A 21,379-nucleotide genomic window follows, 5' to 3' on the forward strand; every position below is an offset into this window, starting at 1 on the left:
CCCCCCAAATAACTCCATTGAAGAGAAGTGCCAAGAAATTATATTGTCCTCATTGAAAGGAAAATAATTGGGGGGGAAAAGCAAATACCAAAATTAGGGAAGAATAAAAAAAAAATAAATGAAGTTGTAGTATGTTTAATATTTTATCTCTTGGCAGGTATGGGACCCAGGAGTTGTTGATCCTATACCCCAGTCTACCATAAACTTGTATAAATCTGGGGTGGGGGTAAACCTTACCTTTGGGGTACCCTCTTTTTTTCATCTGTTAAATAGGGATGACAATATCTCTCTACCTCTCATGGATATATATTGGGTGAATAAATTATTTAATAATTTTGAGGTCTCCAGACCCCAAATGTGATCAGAGGCCATACAATTAGCTAGACTGAAAGAAGAATTGTAGAGAATTGGTAAAAATTCTCAGGAAAACTGTTTGCCAAAGTGGCGGCTAAGTATATGGGAATACATACCTTGGCATAAAAGGTCTCAGGGGTTTACTGCATATCAGTTGTTTTATGGCAGTGGTTCTCAACTTTTTTAGACTGGAGACACCCCTCATTAGACTTGAGGGACCCCTTGGAAAATGTCAGCTCTTGGTTTTCTCTTGTGTTTTGACTATGGAAAAATAATAGAGCAATTTTTCTGTTTCAAAGAACTTGGAGAGACTGCAATGTGGCAGAATATTTTTAACACCTGTTTGAAATCTCTGAAATAGGTAGCAACTATTTGAAATCTCAGGGCTGCTGTAGAAGGGCAGGGAGCCTGCTCCAACATGCTGGAAATCCAGCATGTTGGAGAAGACTCAGTTAATCAAGTCTGTTGTCTATTAATTGAGTCTGCTGGAGCATGGAAATTGATGCACTCCGGCGGCATTCCGTGTCACGTGTATCAGTGTCCTCGTACTGAAAAAATGTTGGCGGGGCGCTTTGAAATAAAACACGTTTGATGAGCTTTAGTTCACAACGTCCCGCTGCCATTTTTTTTTCAGCACAGGGGCGCTGATACACATGACACATTATCTTGTGAATCATGTTTGCCCACATAACCATGCTAACGTTGTGTGGCAGCCTGTAGCACCCTTGAAAGGATCTCTGGCACCCTGGTTGAGAATCACTGCTCTGTGGTAAGTGTTCAGTGGCATTCTCATAAATTGGATGGGATAGAAGTTAAATTGTAGTAATTTATCCCTGTTTCTTATAGGGCTAAGCTACTGTAGTTTAGGTTTCACTTACTGTGGGGTAAGAGCACACTCAAGGACAGTTTCTGTGGAGTAGTTGACGTGCAGTCAATTCCCACGTCCTGTTATCTCTCAGTAAATTGTTCATATATACATACTTTCAGTTGGGATTCTAACGTATAGCCCCCTGGCCCTGTGGATCCAGCCTGGGAGTAGCCCCCGCAGTCTGGATCTGGCCCAGGGCCTGGGTTGTTTGACCAGCTTGCCTTAAGTGTTTACAAGATTGGGTGAGTGGCAAACATTTTATATTTCCTCTCATTTCTTTGTCAGATCTGCTTTCTTTTTCTTTTCTTTTTCAACACTAGCCCCAATGTTATTTAAAGATGTTGGTCATACGCAATATCTACTGACTGCAAAAGAAGTGGTGGGTGCTGACTACCTCCTCAGGATTAGGTTTCATATAGGCTTTTATACCACTCAAGATTTTAAATGAGAAGTTGTAGTATTGTCAGTCCCAAATGCTTAGAAGCCATGAATCGGCTCTCAAAAAGGCATCAGGAAGGGGGACTGTCTCCTTCCTCCCCCTCTTCCCTTCCTCCCTGGTAAATCTCTATTTTGCTTCTTGTGACTAAGCCATTAGGGTTCATAATTTCCAGCTTTTTCTCTGCAACTGTGCTGCTAGAACTTCTTATTTGTAGTTATCAAAGCTGAGATCCTTATGTAGTCCTTGACTCCAAGATCAGGTTCTTTAAGAAAAACAGTGAATATCCAGCAGATTTTGATATAGTTGCAAGATGGTTGAAACTAAGAGAGCTGCATAAAATTGATTTTTTCTGTTTACAGAAGGCAGATCTAATTTGCTCCACATTCTCTCTCTCTCTCTCTCTCTGTCTTTCTCTCTCTCTCTCTTCCTAACAGTAACTCATATTTGTCTGAAGAAGGATGATCTCTAGATTTAAATCAAAATAGTAGTGTATAGATTTGAGACAAATAGCTCGTTAAACTTATATTATTGTCTCCTAAGTTTAATGTCAAAACACATTAAATCTTTCTTTACCAATAAGAAGATTCTACTGTCTTATTCTCCTTGATCCCACATAATCACTGAAACTATTCACAAAGTAGCACTTATTTTAAGAAAATGTAGCAGAAAATGGCCCCCTATTACTTCTCTGGCTGTTATTATAAGGTAATTGTATTTTAATTGTACTGTAATTTAAAACTGCTGCAGAAATTTCTAGTTAAAATGGCATGCTGCTTGTGATCTCATGTCTCAATAAATACCTAGTCTTACTGAATGATGTCCCATGTATTAGTGGATGGCAAAAGTTTTGAGATGGCTATAGGAGGAACAGCATCCTTGTTTTAAGGGTGAAATGATTTCAAATTTTAATTAATCATGTAATAGCGTGTAGGTTGTAGCCATGTTGGTCAAAGGACATGGACAGACAAGGTTCTTTGGGTGAATCCGATGTCTTTTATTAGACCAACTCATGTAAAGCATTCTCTAGCTACATATGTATTTCAGCTTTTATGCTGACATTAATAGTTAACCCTTTAAAGGTTTCTAAGTCTGTTTAAGACTTCAAGCAAAAGAAACCTTTGAATTTTCTGCCTGTCTCACAAATATAAATCTCCAGTTCAACAAACAAACAAACAGCATAAATCCCTGCAGAAAGTCATTGTTAATGGAGCTGTTGGTTGCTACACCAAAGACTCTATAAATGTTAGTAGTTAATTGCAGTCCTCCAAATGTCACCCAGAGGGTGGTAAAGTGGGTGCTTGGGCTTGTTAAGTAGTTTGAAATGTAAAGATTTTTTATTCCTGCGGCCTGAAGCAGATTGTTCTCTTCTGAACTTAAAGCAATGACATTTTCTGTAGAGGAACAACACAGTTCAGTTGCTTTTTGGCTGTTTTATCTAAAAGTATTGGCTGCAGGAATTGGCTGTGGTAGAAAAGGATGCTAGGTGAGCTGTTAACATGAGTTTATTAAACTTGTACCGAATAGGATTTGTTTGAAGCATAACATTGTGTATCTACGTTTTGGTTAGGAGTTTGAAGACAAAAGGATAGTTAAACTTTTGAGAGGAAGCTTGTATGGGATCCAGAATAATGGTTCTCTTTTCTCTGATCTCCTTTGTGATTTTTGGTGTGGAAATATTTGAGGGAGGTGGAGAAGGAAGAGGAAGAAAGACCAACTACTTGATTTGAAGAATTTCCAGTTGCAAGCCAGTTAGTAATCAGAAAAGTTGACCTAACATTTCTTGTGACTTCAAACCATGTTACCTCTTCTCAGGGCCAATACAAAGCCTACTGAAGTTGATTTCCATTAAATTCACTGTGTGCTGGATTAGGCCTAGAAAGAATGGCACAGGAGAGCTGCTAAATTTAAATGCAAAATAGCTTCCTGGTTCAATCGTGTGGTAATCTGTTATGAATTTGGCTGCATGGCCTTCCCTTTAGAAAAAAAAAAAAAAGATGGGAGGGGATTGTTTCAGCAGTGGGGTGGAGACTTTTTGACAACACCCAGGTTTCTGATGGGGTGTTTTTTGTGTTCCGCTGTGCCTGTCTTTAGTGTAGCCTGAAATTGGCACCATTGCAGTTTAGTGCATCATAGATAGTATGGCAAAAAGCAAATGTTCACGCTGCTTTGTTGGGATTTGCTGCAATATGGAAAGAGAAAAGTTCCATATAACAAGGGCCATGGAAGAAAACAATTACTTTGCTGTATTGTAGAAGAAAAAGCATTGACGCTGACCTAAGGTTGAAAGAAACACTGTGCTCCCCCAAGGGCAGATATGTGAAAGGGAAATCCTGAGACCTTGCCTACACTAAGAATGGATTGCCAGTATAGTTACACCATGTATTATACCGATGTGATGTTTCTAGCATGGATGAAGATTGTATAGGAAAACTATTTGCTGCCATAGCTTACTCCAGCCTCACCTTTCTAAGCACTATGTGCTATACCAGCAAACACACAATTTTGCTAGTATAGCTGTACCCACGGAGGGGGCTTCTGCCAGCACAGCTGTCAGTCAGGGATGACACTTCATCAAATCCAAGTGACAGAGCTGTGCTGATGAATGTTTATAGTATAGACCTCTCTTTTTTTTTTTTTATGGTTCCCACTGTGGATCTCTGCATCACTCAGCAGTGATTTTCCGTCTTAGACATGATCACTTCATGCACTAGAGGTAACCTATTTTCAAAGGATGTAGAACATACTGAAGAATGGAGAAATTATAGCTGACCCCCTCCCCCCATTTTACCATTTTAATTTTTTTCCTCTTTTCCTCCCATCTTTTCTTTTTACATTTGGCCTCTGAAAATGGGGTGGAGAGGGGCCAGGAAACAAGAGGAAGAAACATTTGTGTTGGCTTTTGTATGACAGGAAGAGTGATGTGCTATATTGAAACCCAAGAGAAATGCTGACAATTTGAGAGCGCGCTTGGCGATGGCAGTTTCCACAGCCTCTACCAGCTATCAGATGGGCATTCCTGCCTTAGGTCTCATGCTTACAATGAGAGGATGTCAGAGAGAGGTAGTCAGCTGTATTGGTCTGAAATCAGGCAGAAGCTAGTGATACTAACAAGAAGTGAAATCCTGTACAAATGTAATCTTTAAAGAAAGAGATGCAAAATGAGTAGATCAGTGCAAGACAGAAGAGTCTCCATTAATTAAAAATGTAAAAATCCTTTGTTTCCCTCTCTCTCCTGGGATGTTAGGAATATTTCAGGGCTGTCCAACTGGCTGCCTGGGGGCTGTATGTAGTCCACATGGGGTTAATGTGCAGCCCCCAGGCTCCTACTTGGCCAGTTCCCCCTTTATCACTCCAGCTGCTGGTGGTGTCTCTGGGCTCCCCCCTCTACCTCCCATCAGCTTTTGCTTCCTGCTCCCACTCCAGAGGCTCAGCCCATGGCAGTGGGAGAGCCATGGTATGGTGCAGGGGGATGGGGAGTGCAGCCTGGAGGTCTGTGGCATGCCCCAGTGTGTGGGCCCTGCTGTTCCAGTGTTTATCGCCTGGCCCCTTAGAAGTTGGATAGCCCTGTTCTACATGAACAGGTATTCAGTATTTGATTGTGCCCCAAAATACACTCTATAAATGGAATCACCATGCTTAAACTATCTACCCGTTTTTTTGTCTTTGAGTTGAATCCAATTGAATTGGATCTTTGGATATCTCTGAAAGAGTGCTGCTGGGACCACTGGTGGAGCAGAAGTCAGAGAATCATGAAAGGGCTGTAACAGACTTTAAGGTGTCACTGAGTTCACTCTTCTGCCTAAGGAAAGAGCATCTATACCTAAATTGTTCCTGATAGAAGTTTGTCTAATCTTCTCTTAACCTTCAAAGATGGCCACCACTCTATGTAATTTATTCCAAGGCTTAACTATACTTACTGGTAAAAAGTTTTTTTTCCAAACAGCTAGCCACATCTCTCTTCCTGCAATTTAAGCAGCAAGGAGAGGAGACTTTCAGGGTAGCTTTGATGTGTAAAGGGAAGAAACTTTGATTTCAAGGTGGCGGAGATTCGAATTCCATGGTAGTATTTTTAGTGCTTATTCAAGTATAACTGGAGTCAGTGTCCACTTGTGAATTCCTTGCACAGTGCCATAGTGGAATCTTTCTTCATGCTACACTGTCTTGTTTTAAGCTGGACACCATCACTTGTATGTGCAGAGGAGGTACTCGGAGCACGCGCTCGTGTACGTACAAGCACACACACAAATACAGATAAACGGAAACATTTTCTGCCTGATTTTATGAATTTAGTCCTTTGTCTCTTTGCATGCAGTTTGCATGAATGTAGGAATATTATTTCCATCTAAGGTGGGTAGAATAATTTGTATATAACTTGGACATAGGCAGATATAGTCTGCAAGTCCACAGATATGGCGATGTGTAAATTTACCCCAGTTAATGTTTTCATTTGGACTGGGAAAGATGCCATGTAAAATATCAGTAGCTTTCCCATCTAATAAAATCATGTATCGCTCTTTGTAATGCTAGCTATTTTCTTTGTGGTCTATTTTGGGTCACATACCAATGTGAAAGACTAAAATAATGAAATGGCACATGCCCATGCTGAAAATATTAAGTATTAAATAGATTTACAATAGCCTTACCTGATGGAGCTGCTAATATTCTACTAGTCTGGCATTTCTAGTTTAAATGAATGAATGCAGCTATCACTGAAAGTGGCGAAGAATGATTGAATTTGCAAATTGTGTTTTAGAATTCCTTAAGCACTGTCATATTTTAGCATCCTGTCATGTTTTGTTTGTTTATGCAAGTGTAATGTGCAGCAACTGCTACGCTTAAGAAGAGGATTTTTGAAAGAGAAATTTAGGCAGAACAGATTTTACTAATGACCTCCTAGCTTAAAACAAACAAATAAAAAATAACCAGTCCTCACATCTGACAGCAAGTATTTTTCCATAAATTAACTGGTTATATGTTCATGTGAAGAACCAATAACACAATTTGTAATAGCGCCATCTGGTGACTTCCTAATCATTTTTGCCTTGCGCTTGGAATTTTTCTCTCCTAAAAAATAGTTTATCTACTGAAAAATGTGGTTTTGGCTATCCCCAAACTGGAAATTCTAGACTAGCAAGGGGTTCTGGCATGATTGAGTTAAAATGAATTTGTGTGTTATGTGGATGCTTTTGGCTAGCAGTGCTGCGAAGGTAGACCTCAGGCATGGCAGTACTTTGTCAGACTTTTCTCTGAGTGATTGTTGAAAAACATGCATTTGACCAAAATCCACAGAGTAATTTTTGGTAAAAAAAAATAATTTTCCAAACAAAATTTAGAAATAGATGAAATGAGGGAGAGGTGAGAAATAGTGTTGTCTACCTCCCTTTTTTGCTCAGTGGCTGGGAGACCCATATTCTTTTCCGTTCTCTAAGATAGTGAGTGGTTTTCAAGCTTTTTAGACTCAGAGCACTCCTCAGAAACACCAGCTCTTGGCTTTCACTTATTTTTTGACTCTGGGAAAAAAACAGCTATTCTTCTGTTGCAAAAAACTCATGAAGACCGCAACTGGTTAGACTATTTTAACACTGTGGATTCCTATATGAAATCCCTGGGTTTATCTTGTGAATTATGTGTAGGAGTTTTGCCCACCTAGTATTACACAGTGCCCTTAGAAGGATCTCACTGCACCCTAGGTTTTGGTTCAAGGGAATTTGACTCCACATGTCCCACCTCTTTGGAGAGTATCCTAATCACCATGGTGTAGGGTATTTCTAGATAGACTGTTCCACTTGGTCTGAAATATTTAAACATGAATTGAATGAAGAGAGAGTGACAACAGGATGATTAGGCCACTGGCATGAGAGGTGGACACCTAGATTCAGAGCTGATGCTTTGAGGTAGGTGGATTTTAGGTGGCTCTGGTTCTGACGATTCGAGAAGAATGGGCTGTCTCAAAGATTTGTGATAATACTTTCCTTTTTTTAACACAACCACCAGTGACCTATGGAGTGCTATCACCAGGCAGTTCATGATACTGACAGTATCTTCTTGGCTTCAAGGGCCTATAACCTCCAGGGGACTGAAGAGACTGATCATGGATCTGTGCAAGGTGTCTGCTGTAAGAAATGAAAGCTAAAACCAAAGATTGTGACATACAAACTTAGATTGCATATTTTTGGATGTCAAAGATTGTGACATTGTGTTTTCTCTAGCACAGCAGTGGGCAGAATGTGGCCTGGGGGCTGGATGCAGCCCTCCAGGCCATTTCATCCAGCCTGCGGGGCCCCTAAAAAATTTAGAAAATTAAGATTAATCTGCCCTGGCCTGCCTGTCATGTGGCCCTCTGGCCTGCCGAAACTCAGTAAGCGATCCTCGGCCCAAAAGAATTGCCTGTCCCTGCTCTAGCACCATGCTCAGAACAAACTTGATCTTAACATCTTCATGAACAGTCAACAGACAAAACTAGGGTATGGGCAAGTTACGTTAGACACATATTCATGTATAATTATTAACTTACTAAAATAGGCCACAAGTTCAGTGGCAGAAACTGTGCCCTGAACAAACTGGTAAGGAACATTTGAGTTGACAGTGCACAACATTATGTAGTTGGAGAACTGCTGTCTGCTACGTAGTTGGAAAATATTGTGCCCCAGTTTGGCTAAATTCTGCTAATGCCAAGCTGAGAGAGAGACAGCTTAATTAGACAAAATCATGTCATGAGAGTTATTACAGGTGCACTGTAGCCAACAAAATTAACATGCAGTTATGTCGCAGTCTGTACCCTTCCACTTAATGTCTGGTATCAGAATATAGCTAGCACATTGATCACTACGGTGCGCAGGAAGTGGAGCACTTACCACTGTGCAAGGACATGTGGACTGCACCAGTTACTGACTGTGTAGTACAGTCCAGTCTAGACAGTGTTGCACACACTCTCATTCCAGCTGAGAACTTCCCCAGCTCACAGTGTTAGAAAGAAATGGGAAACAGCTGAGCTTTTGCCACTGCCAGGCACACCCTCATCAGGCTGGATAAACAGCTACCTGACTTTGGGTTTCCGGTGCTGCCTCTGATTCCAGGTCAACAGGTTCAAGTGTGACACAGTTCTCTGTGCCAAAATCAGTCATACCTAGGATATCCTGGACATCCTACTCTGCCTTTAGGGAGCTCTTGAGCACAGCACACATGCTCAACACCTACTGTTTTTTGGTGTTCGACTCCCTGGAGGTCATTTGGCTGTCTCAGGACCCTTTTGGGCTGGCTTTATTTGTGTTAAGTCTTGCTTGCTTATATTCCCATATTCAATCATAACAAAAAGTTATTTTCTCTCTCTTGTGTTTATCCCTCATTTACTTAGAGAAGCCATATAAAGCAAAGTATTTAGTTTCCTCCAATATAATAAGTTTTCTGTTCCCCAGATGACCACTATTATCAGCACTTGGCAATTAGTTGCTTTATTTTGGTGAAGACATCCAGCAAGATTTTGCCATGTTGAAGTGTGGAGTCTTTCTCTGAGAGATCTTCTAGGATCACCAAAGCTTCTGTCAGGCATGCTACAGATTTAAAAGTGAATTGCCATCATCATAATTATTATTATCATCATCGTCACTAATATGAAATTCTTGTAGCCTTATTGCAAACCCTGTTCCTACTTTTTCAACTTTTTAATATATTTGTATGAATGCACACATAATTACACAATCATTTTGCACCCTCTTTCTTTGGGAGGACAATAAAAATATTTAAACTGTTCTGATCATGTATATGTCTGGGTTTAAGATACCTGCTAGTTCTTTATCTCTCTGGAAACCTACCTGTGGTCCTTCCCTCCCCCCCGGCCCAGCATTTTTTCCAGCCATTTAATAGGAAGGGGGGGCGGTTATATATATCACAGAGAGAACATTTTAAATACCCAAGGTACTTATGAAAGCAATTTAAGACAGTCTTAGATGGTGCATACCACTTGTCAAAATATGAAATAGGGGACACTGAAAAGTGACTTTCCATTGACATGGCTATTGGGCTGCTCTGCTGGTTCCTGACCATGGCTGCCTAGACTTTCAGTGCTGTATTTCTAGTTTTTTTTGTTTTCTTAAACTGTGATTCAGGGATGGTTAACTGTCAGTTCTATTGGGATTATAGGCTTTCTGAGAGGATGTTTGCTTTCTCTCCCCCATTTATAGAATTACGTGGGAGTGTTGTTAGAGCCTGGAGGAAAAATCTATTTGACAAGTTTAGCTTTGTTTTCTGTTTTATGAATTCTCTATAAAGAGAACTTGCAGAGTCATTATTCTCAACACACTTTTCCTGACCATGAAAAATACATCTATAACCAAGAGAAATGTCAAGTGAGCCAATTGTTGAAAGTGTTTTGATCTTCTAGCTTTGGTTTTGATTGGATGCCCTGGTCACATGATGTATTTCTTTTCTCTGATTGAAAACCATAATTCTTAGCATCATGTTTAAAGTTTAAAATGTACTTTTTATGAATATTCAAAAACACTGGTTTAAAATTAACTCTTTCCACATTACAGGGATCTTATTTGCAAATATAAGAAAGGGTCATGGTTACTGTTGAAATTTAACTTGTTGAAAAATCATCTTGCTCCTGCAGTCCATTACTGCCAAGCTTGGAGATCAATGTTGGGCATAGTCCCTGGCTCTAAAGAAGGCTAGGGACAGACATTACACAAACAAGTTTGAGTGATCAGAAATTAGTTAAAAAACCTGTAACAGAACATAAGTTCATTGCACATAAATCAATTTCAAAATGGCTGAAACTGGTTTAAGATAAACCTGGTTGAATGTTGTATCAGACTTGGCTGATTTGGGTCAAACTGGTTTATGCAATGTCTGCCCCAGACCCCTTCCTGGGTTAAGTTAAATGAGAGTCCCCCAGCATTCTAGATACTTTGCAGCCGGGCTGTCTGCTCCAGAGAACAGGCTGGCCCTGTCTCTTTGCTTCCTAACCAGAGCTCCAGGGGAGACTACAGGCACAGCAGGGTCTACCTGACTTCCTGCTCAAGCAGGGATTCCCCACTCCCTCCCTCCCATTCCCCACAGCATGGATCCTAGGCATGTACTATGCTAGCTAAGGCTGAGAGGTATCTGTGTGTGTCTCCAATTTCACTGGGACAGGACAAAGGCAGACAGAACAGTGTCCACTTAGGGCTTTTTGGAGGTAATCAACAGGAAGCTGGTAACATCCCTCCATTCCTTCCTTGGAAAAAGCTGCTTAAGAAAAGCTTGAACTAATGAGAGAGGCTTTTCTTATGTTGATGTGCTTCATCAGCCCCCAGCTGGTTTGCAGCCCTGTTAAGTTTGCAGACAGTATGAAGAAGCAGGGAGACGGAGATTGAAAAGCTCAGTATCATCAACAGATGCATGCACTGCGCACCGCACACACCTCCTGTGCCTTAGAGTGCTAGCCTGGCTCTGGGGTCTGGCAACACTCCCACCCCTTGAGCAGCAAGTGGGGAAAAGGTTGAGACAGTGTAGGCCAGAGTGGGGGTTTACACCTCTCCCTAATCAGAGTGTCCTGCTGGGGCCTGGCCATGCCCCCCCCCAGCTCTGTAGAAGGGAAGGGAGGGTTGCTCTGGTGTTTCCACCCCTGGCTTCTAGGCTGAGCCACTGCAGGCATGTGCCTGCATTTCTTCAGTCCTCAGGGAATGCTTGTGGAGTGTAAACCGGTTCAACCTAGGCAGGTAAGACTAACCTGCAAAGATTGAATCAATTCAGGCTCAGGCTTTTTGATTTTCAATCCCTAGCCTAAATGACAGAATTCATGTTAATATGTATTGTACATAGTAGTAAAAGTTTGCAGGATGTGGCCACTACTTAAAAATAAAAAAGCCAGTTTTCCACTCCATTATCACATCTGTTAAATATTCTTTTGCGTGAGATCAAAAATATAATTGAAAGATTTCATTTTTGTAACCAACTGCATATTGAAACTGCTGGTCTTGCAAACTCTTCCTTGAATATGAACATCAAAGTAGGTTCCACCTCTTATTTGCATTGCATTCTTTTACTATTATGTGTGTTCTCTTCTCTGGAAGCTGCACTGCTTTTGCCACTATGGAATTTGGATCACAGTCCTTTTTATTCTCTCTCCACTTGTATTGACTGTGAAGTACTAATATAGATATAAAGATAGGGGGAATAAGGTTGTTTCTCAGAAAGTCAGCGAATAAATATATATCCCAAACCATAGATGGTAGATGTAATGAGAAAGTAAGTGCTATATGTATACAGTCCCCTTTCTGACTATAGGTTCTTTCTGGGATTCTGATTTCAAGCACAATGGATTGATGCTGCATACCCACAACATTCATTGGCTTACATGGAAGCCTTGGATGTGTAGCCCCTTTGAAGTTGCATGACCTGATTTTTCAGAGCATTTTACCGAAAAGGTCAAACAGTGGTCTCTGGTCTAATCCTGCAATGAACAAGAGTAATTTCATTTTAAGGGGACTCTCACATGAGTAAAAGGTAAACATGTATATGCAGGAACCAAGCCTTAGACGTCACATTTTAAGGGGTTTTTTTTAACAGTAGTTTGAAAAACTATTTTTTTTAAGGTTTAAACATTCTGTGAGGTATTTCCAAGTTGAAAATGGTCACTGTCAAATGTGTACTTCCATGTCAGTATGAGTTTGTATAAACTCTGTTGATCCTTGTGGTATGTCAGACCCAGGACTTTATACTTGGCACCCAGCAGGCCACCAAGGAAATGTGCCTTGCAAGGAGAATACTATTGTGCCATGGGAGTGAAGTCACTGTTGGAAACCAGCTGTTCCATCATCTCATGAGGGTGTTTCCATCTCTATCACCTGTGAGAAAGCACATCTCTTCTTTGCCACTCCTCTTGAAGGAGGAGAACTCATTATTCCCATGAAAACCTTGTCTGCTAGAAGTGTTTGTCATAATCTTTGCTTGACATGGACAGTCAGAGAACTTCTGTGGTAGGGGGAAATAAAGGGTGTGAGATAAAATAGTAGATTGGGGGATAGAGAGTTTCCTAATTGTATGACTAGTAAAGGTAAATATTAAATCAACTTTAAAAATAAATAAAATTCTTGCATTAGGTTGAATCCTTTTTAATAACTAATGGGAGCAAGCTCTGCAGGAAAAGAATTATTAGACAGTGATTCATGCTTACATCTTCAAGGAACTGTGTGCGTGTGAAGTGTATATTACCTAGGCTCTCAAACCCTGTGTTAAATATAAATACTTACATTTAATGATAATCAGTTCCATTACTGGAAATAGCCCACCCTTGTTTTTTTTTTTTTTCCTTCTGTTTTGCAGACAACTTTTTTTTTTTTTTCCTTTAAGCTTTTGAGTCTTGAGATCCTAAACAAACCCTATTTTATTAGAGAAGCAAAGACAGCACATGCAATCAGCAACATTGTTATGAGAACCTAAAGAAGCAAATAATAATGATAGTTTTTAAAGTACTCACCTTGTATGTTAGATTTCAGCCTGGAGCGGATTTTCTCCAGCTGAATGACAGACTCAGTGGAAAAACTGATAATTCCACAGTGAGGTTTATTTTTCTTCCATAACATTTTTTGTGGCAAGTGTAGGCAGATCAGAATTTTTTTTTTTTAATGCTGGTATTTCTCTCTGCCCCTCTGTCTCTGTCTTTTGTTTTAAGGTAAAAAAAATGTTTACGATTAATTTTTTCCTGATTTATGAGATGCAGGTGGAAGGACACTTGCCTGTAGGACCTTGTTTGCCAGCAAGATTCCAGCCTTGTAAGTTATTGGCAGCTGGCATGATAATGAGTCCATTTCAATATAAATGAGCTTCATTTTATTAATTTCTGCCAGTTCCTGAGCAATTCATGAACTGCTTTTCAGATCTCAACCACCAGCTTGGGGTGGGGGAGGGTGGAGGGTGAGGGGAACGTAAAGGAAAAGAAAGAAAATGAGAATTTTTGTTTTTTAATTTAGAAAGGACCTGGTAACTTGCTTCTTTTTGAGAATCTAACCAAGAGAGTATCAAAATTTACTACCTGATGGGTCTGACAACATGAAGGGCATTGCTAACCTATTTTGAATCTAATGCTCTTCTAATCTGTTGGAAATATTCAAACCCACATAGTGATTTAGTTTGCAGTGCTTTATTGATGGTTCAGTTCTTTTATTTGTATGTACTCTGTGAAACACGTCTGCATAAGAGGGAGAGTTTAATGACTTTGGCAGCTTGGTTGTGCAAAAGAACTGAGCACTCAAAGCACCCAGTGAATTTACTGTAGTTAGCATTTTGCCTAATTGGATGTTTAAATGAGTTAGGGTGCTTGGTCTAGTACTTTTAAATGACATGAAGCCAAGAAACAGAGTCTAACCCTGCACTCAGATATATCCATCAGTACCTTCAGGACTACTTGGGTGATTTGCTCAAATGCACGTAAATGTCCTGCAGTACTTTTAGACTTCTCCATTAAGAACAATGGATAAACATCACTCCTATTGCTATCCTTTATACAGACTGAACTATTGTCTGCATAAAGCCTTTCAGTTCCGGACCCCTTTCTTTAACTTAGCATTAGTACCCTTTGCAGCCTGACATGGCAGTTACTGTTTATTTTGGACCCCTCTTAAATTGTCTCTCTCACTCCTTGCCGCAAAACTGACACCAGTGCTGTTACTCTAACCTATGAGCCTCCAGTCCTGTATCATTCTAGTTGCCCTCAGCAGTAGGCTGTCAGTTTCTACGAATTTCGTTATTATAAAGAGTGGTGAGAAGATGCAGTGTATGCCCTCTGCAATTTGGCTTTGCAGGATATTAGGATGAGGTTTTCCAGTTATTGTACTGTCAGCAAATTTTGTATTTACAATTTAAATACAACATTTAAACACTGTACTGTATAACATTTCTTAGGTAAGTGATGATGATAGGATTTGGCAGGAAAATGTCTTCCTTTATATCTGTTCCTGCTAATCCTTTGTCTCTTTCTCCTCTCCACTCCCCCTTCTCACCAGGTTTTTGGCATATAGTCACAGAGACTGACGAGACGGTAATGGAGTCGCTGAGTGGCAGGTGCTGACAGATTCTGCAGTTCCAATAACTGTTCATTTTGATATCATTTGCAAGTCTATGCATCTAAATGCCACAGTCCTCTTGGGGAAAGTTACGCTGGATCCCAGTGTTGCCTCCTAAGGTACATGTGTGTCCTTATATTTTCTTTAGGAGTTCTCTGTGTTGTGTAATGGTTCATGGGAGGGGAACATTTGGATATGGTTTATGGTTACACCCATTTAGCAATACAAAGGCATTAGAATTTCTACCAAGCAGCTCCTGATGACATCCTTTCCTCCTTCCTCCCTCACTACTCCTCCTCTCCATTTGAATTGCCTGCAGGGCCTTTTTGGAGTACTTCCCAAGCTTTTAACGTATTTAAAGTGGATTACAAAAAGAAATGCCTGGTTTTTATTGGGAAAAGCTCTCATTGGAAAACAATGAAATATTCTGTTTTAGTTTCTGAGAAGCGGAAAGGTAGATTATTCTGGAACTATCCTAATTTTTTTAAATCTCTTAATTACAGTAAATTGTGTATACGTGCATTTAGATAGTATTGTAACTTCTACTTCTATATGATTCTCATGAGCTGAGTTGAACTGAGTAATTCTTTGTTGTTGGCTTGCAGATCTTAGCAAAAGTTTATTTCTGTAGAATTGTTGCTTGCTGTTGGTTTTAATCATTGTTCTTTTTCCACAACCTTCAAGCTCAAACTCCAGGACTAAAATGCAGATTTGTCACCAATCCCTCCCACCAGTTTCTAATTTAAAATTTGCAATCTGTTGTCTTGCGAGGTGCTTCAAATTTAACTTGGAAGTTAATAGATTTCAGTCCTTCTGAAATTTAAAGTTCAGTTTGCCAAAAAACTTGAGTTATTAACTTAGGTATATTATATGTAATTATCTTGATGAAAAATGTATTGGATTTAGGTAGAAGAAAGGAAAATTAGCATAAGAAAGAATTAAATTCTTAAATGGGCTTATAGTCAGTGCAATCTAGAAAATGATCCTGCTTTTATATAATTGTTTTATTTTAAACTAATTCAAGGAGAGCTCAGAAATTCCATTTTTTAATTTATTTGTCTAATGCAGTTGATGTTTTTGCCATTAGTTCAAAGAAAAACTGAAGTTGGCTGTTGTCTACAAAAACTTACACCTTCTGAATGAGTTAGCCTTTAAGGTGCCACCCTGCTCTGCCTTCTGCCTTACATTACACTAGCACAGCTAACTCTACCTCTCTCAGCTGCTGCCTGGTAACATCCTGTGTGCATGCTCTTACCTTGCAGTCAACAAAAGGTAATCCAGGTAGCTAAGCTTTCAGTGAAAGAGGCATGAACTCCTGTGGGTTGTGTGTCATGCACTGCAGGGTAAAAGTGAGCACACAGACAGTTACTGCAACACAGCTTATGTGTAGGAAAGTCCCAGCCCCTTTTGCCTTGGGGAGACCAGTTTGTCTCTCATTGTAAATGAGACTTAATTCCTTTGTTTTCCTGATTCAGACTAGTGACTTGTACATTGGGCTTCAATGTTTCCAGGTGGTTGACCTCACTGACAGCCAGTTGGCTCTTTTGTAGTGGGTGGCTCCCTCTCCTGATTTCAAAAAAATTCAAGTTGGTACTGGAGAGGTCTTTCCCAATAATATTTTCATCAACATTTTTATATTCCTGTAAAGAATGTTGGTTTTGGAACATGGTGGGGGGGAGCCAAGTACGTATTGACAGATTTCAAGCCAGATACACTCATGGCGTATCTATATGATCAGTCATTGATTAGCTCTGAAGAATAAATTCATAACAAATTACAAATCGGGCTGTTACAGTGCATATGTCTTGAATATACTTGTGGGCTCAGTGAGTAAGTAAAAAATGGGAGTCCTAGGCCTCTTGGAGTCTGTGAGCAACTCTGATTAACTCATTTAGAAATTTGAGACAGGCTATTTTAATTTCAAGCTCAGTCATACTATCTTATCTCAGTATTGCCAATGTTTTGATAAAGCAAAACAAATTCAAGGAGATGAGATTCCAGCTTTTTACTTCATCCATACTCATTCAGGTATTGACTAAGGGCTATTCATGTGAGTAACGGTTTACACAGGTTTTGGAAGCATGTTGCTAAGTCAAACCCAAGTGCATATGAGTTAAAAAGGAACAACTTCTTTTAGGTGTAACATTTCTTGCCAGTAACTAACAGACACTTTTTGTTGTGTGAAATCTCTTAGTAAACATTTCTGTAAACATCTGTGTTTTTATTCCAAGTTGTTAGTGCTAAGAGAAGCATGATCACTGAGGCTGATCTTTTATCTATACAGAAAATATATTACTGCTCACATACGAATGATTTTTTTTTTTTTTAGCCACATTTTGCTCACAGGATGTAGGCTTTGCCCTCTGTTACTTTTTCTGTACAAGTTTGTTTTGTTTTTTTTTAATTTTGCATGATTGTGTCCATAATTGATGTCAGGACAACAGCTGAACTTTGAGTGCTGAGTATCTGCTTGCTTTATTCTTTGGGTGAGTGATATGTTTGCCAGGGGACCAAGTCTCTGTACTGAATGGTGCTAAGCACGTCCTTGCCTTTCTGCCGGTCTTTGTTTTTATTTTAGAGAAATGTTCTTTTTAATCATCTGCTATTCCAAGCTAACCTTTAAAATTGCCGGTTCTTCTTAAATTGACACCAAAATGATGGTTTCCTTTCTTGATAATGGGTAAGTTGACTACCTGTAAAGATCTGCTTCAGAAAGCAGTGGAAATCCTTTTAAATCAAGCTGTTGTTAGCAAGCATTTCAGAAGCAAAACAGCAAAAAATCTTTTCCCAAAAGATTTCCTTCTACAAGATTAAGAGCAGTGAATCTTTTTTTAAAACTCAGACTTCAAGACAAAAGGCAGATTTGTGCTACCTGAGTTGCTCTTAGAGTAAAAAAAAAAAAAAAAAGGTGTTCAGTCCTGACCATAACAGAGAAATAAGCAATGATCCTAAGGATTGGTTAAATCAGGGGTAGGCAACGTTTTTTGGCCAGAGTGCCAAAAAACCCCATAATGGCTACCTTGGAAGGTGGTGGAGTGCCAGCATGACAGAAAAACAAAATGGGGGAGGAAGGTACAGTAAAAGCTCTGTTATCCAGCATCCCCTGGGAATGGGGGATGCTGGTTAATCAAATGTGCACCATTTGGTGCACTCCCCGGCATCAGTGTGCCACAGGACAGGGAAGGGGGCCCTGCACAGGCTGTTTTGCCCCATGCAGGCTGCTTTGCCCTGGGCCTTGGCCCAAAGAAGTGGCAAAGAAAAACTCTGCTCATGGCGGTGAAAGCCGGAAGTGGTACTTTAGGTTTCACTTTTGCCGCGTCCCTCGGATGCCGGTTAATAGAGTTTTCCAGTTAATAAAGTGCTGGTTAACGCAGCTTTTGCTGTACATGGCAGGATGCACTGCATATTAGTATATTTAATAATCATAAATGTTGCCTTTGTTGTTGTGTATTCCCTTTTTGTTGAGCATGTTGCAATGAGAGGAAAGAGACAAATAAGAGAAAGAGGGGAGAGAGAAAGAAGGAAAGAAAAAGAGCAGAGAGAACCAGACACACACACATGCACACAGAGAACTATGTGCACAAACGCAGAGAACCAGAACAGACAAATGCACATACACAACCAGAACCAGACACATGTGTGTGCACACAGACTCACAGAACCAGACAGAGGCAGACAAACACACAGAACCAGAAGTGCAGGCTCACAGAGCCGGGCCTCTGGGCCACTGGACAAAGTCCAACCCAACAACGCCCCGGTCCTGCCAGAGCCCCTGTGCTTCCCTGGGGAGCCAGCCCCCAGGTTGCAGCACAGCTGGCCAAGGCCCTGGCCCAGAGCCTGCCCATCAGCCCAACCACCCACCCCCCCCGCACAGCTAAGCCCACAAAGGGTGTGGTACTTTTGGCAAGGGGCAGCGCCAGCCTCATTCTGGTCAGGGGCTGGGCTGGGGCTGGGCTTGGAGTGGGTGGGAGTCAGGCGGGATCTGCTGCAAGCCCTGCTGCATGATTGGCAGCAGCTACCAGAGCCTGGGCTGGCTGCAAACAGCTGCTCTGGGCTCTGGCATCAGCTCCATACTGGTGGGTGCACACATGCCTTGGAACAGATGGTGGGGATAGGGCCTGAGGCAGCACAGCCCTCCCACTGTCCTCTCTGAGGTGCACGTGCAGTTGCCGCCAGCATGGAGCTGATGCCGGGGCTATGGAGCCCAGTGCAGCTGTTTGCAGCCTGCCCGCAGCCTGCCCACTGTCTGCTGCAGCTGCACAGAGCCCAGGCTGGCTACAAACAGCTACGCTGGGCTCCAGAGCCCTGTCATCATCTCTGTGTCGGCAGTGGGGGAGAAGCTGGGGTTGTGCTGCCTCAGGCCGCTCCCTCACCGTCCACTCTGAGGCGTGCATGCACTCACCAGTATGGAGCTAATGCCAGAGCCCAGAGCAGATGTTTGCAGCCTTTTGGCTGCAACTGGCCCAGGCTCTGGGTAGCTGCTGCCAACCATGGAGCCTGCTCTGCTTGCAGCAGGGCTTACAACCACCTAGCTGCCTGGTGGGAGCAGTCCAGGCTTCGTGGCTGGCAGCAGCTGCCAAGAAGCCAGGCTGGCGGTGGTGTGCCGAGCAAAATGGCACGGAGGTCACACGTGTTGGGGGTTGCTGACCCCTGGGTTAAATAATAAACTCTCCTATTTAGGGATATGTGACTTAGTCACTGGAATACATAATGCTAGGGTTACCATTTTTTCTAGGTTCAAAAAAGAGGGCAGCTGTTGGGGATGGGGAGCAGGATATGATTATGGGGGGAAGTGATATGCCGGTGCCCTGCCCATGCCATTGCCTGTCCCTCCCAGGCCACAGCCCCCAGCAGCCCTGCTGCTGCCTCTCACTCCTGATCCATAGACCCTTGGCCCTGCTTATGCCCCTCACTCCCGACCCACAGTACCCTGCCCTCCTGGGGCCATACTGGTGCCCCTCACTCCCAACCTGCAGTCCCTTATTTCGGCTGGTGTCCCTCACTCCTAACCCACAGTCCTCTGCTGGCAGTGCCCTGCACTCCCAACCCACAGTCCCCCACTTGCTCTGGTGTCCCTCACTCCCATGCCGCAGTCCCCTGCTCCCTCCAGCCCTGCAGTGTCTCTTGGCTGCCCTGCCCCCCCAGTGGTGCCAGTCCAGCCATGCAGCTTACCATTGCCCCTGAAGGGCCCACCACCCTCTTCCCCCACTGGAGAGGCAGGCCTCCCTCCCCACCCCTCTGCCCTGGTACAGCCCCAACACCCGGAGAGCTTCCCCCAGTCCTGGGAGGCACCCCCTCACACACCCATCTCCCCCCCAATACATCTCTCTCCCCACACATACTCTTGTGCTTTCCACAGCACCTCTGACAGTCCCCAAGCCCTGGTCCTCCAAACCCCACTTCCCATAGACTTACCTGCATCCAGATGCCAGGGCTGCTCCCACCACCCTGCCTGGCTGCATGCCAGCCACATACGTGTGCACATGCAGATGCACATGGTGCCCCCTGCCTTCAGTTGCCTCCAGCCCCAAGCAGCTCTTTGCTAGGGCAGGCTGGGAAGTGCTAGGAAAAGCTTGGAAGCTGAGCAGACCAAAACCCCAGGCATTTGTTCATATTTTTAAAAACTGCCTAGACAGAGATTGGAGGACCCAAAAATAGAACATGTCTGGGAAAACCAGTATATTGCAGTAAAACTTGTTCCCTTACTGCCTGGGATTGGCCCCCGCGTTTGTTCCTGCAGTCTCAGCAAGGGTTCACGTTCTCCCCAAGGGAAACCCCAAAGCTCGTTTGCCATGACTTGGGTCTTTCTTTCAGTGGTGGCGTTCCCTCCTGTGGTCCCCCGTGGATTGGTCGTACTTCCTAGTGGGCATTCTTGGGGCTCCACCTCCCCTACATCCCATCCATGTGCCTGCCTTTAGGGCAGCCACTTGATGGTCGGTTGACTCGCCCTCTGGTGTTGACTCCTGCACCCTCCTCATCTGCTGGGCTCCTGATGACCTCTGCCAGCCCTAGGTCTCTTCTGGATGCTAGGCCATCCCTGCTGTTCAGCCGGGTATTCCTTTATTGCATGGCTGCCTGCAGTGCTACGCCGGCTGCTCCTAATCTCTGAGCATTGTCCGTGGCCCTGACCCTCATCTCGGGGCCCCTCTGGGCAATCCTCAAAAAAGAAAAAAGGAAGCAATGAATGGAAAAGAAAAGGGAAGCAGGGCCTTGGCCCATCCCCACTCACAGGCCTGGCGTCTGCGGCTCTTGCAGTCCCTCAACGCCATCTTTGTCCTTTCACTTACTTGTGGACCCCTATGATGGGTCCATCCTTAGGTCTCTTGGTGGCAGCCAGTGCAGGCTGTGCCTGGTGTGGGAAGCACTCTCGCCACTTGCTCCCTGCTGTGCCTCCCTCACTGTCCCCTTGTCACCGGCTTTTATTTCGTCCGGGTGGCAGTCTGTGATGATGTCATCCGCTTGCGCCACTGTTAGCTGGAAATAAAAGCAGCTCACAAACCGTGCGGGTGCTCTGTCCCAGCAAGGCTCATCCATCTCTTCCCAGCCTGAAACAGGTAAGTTTTCCCTGTCTTTGGGACTTTCCTTGGCACGGGCTGCCTCCCCTCCCACGGCAGGACCCAGGGAGGTCTCCCATGTTCTCATTTCTGCCTCCCTGGGACGTACTTTTACATA

At 42.7% G+C, this 21,379-nt stretch overlaps 1 protein-coding gene across 1 annotated transcript in view; it reads left to right on the plus strand.

The window, feature by feature from the left end:
* Window positions 1–21,379, plus strand: part of TIAM1 (T cell lymphoma invasion and metastasis 1) — a 229,510-nt gene that overhangs the window by 93,193 nt on the left and 114,938 nt on the right. Inside the window, exons 6-7 of the mRNA XM_025201339.1 lie at window positions 9,077–9,225; window positions 14,648–14,826. The gene's annotated coding sequence lies outside the window, so the exon portion shown is untranslated. The remainder of the gene's footprint in view (window positions 1–9,076; window positions 9,226–14,647; window positions 14,827–21,379) is intronic.

This window comes from Alligator sinensis, unplaced genomic scaffold, assembly GCF_000455745.1.
Source record: "Alligator sinensis unplaced genomic scaffold, ASM45574v1 scaffold373_1, whole genome shotgun sequence".
Classification (NCBI taxonomy): domain Eukaryota; kingdom Metazoa; phylum Chordata; order Crocodylia; family Alligatoridae; genus Alligator; species Alligator sinensis.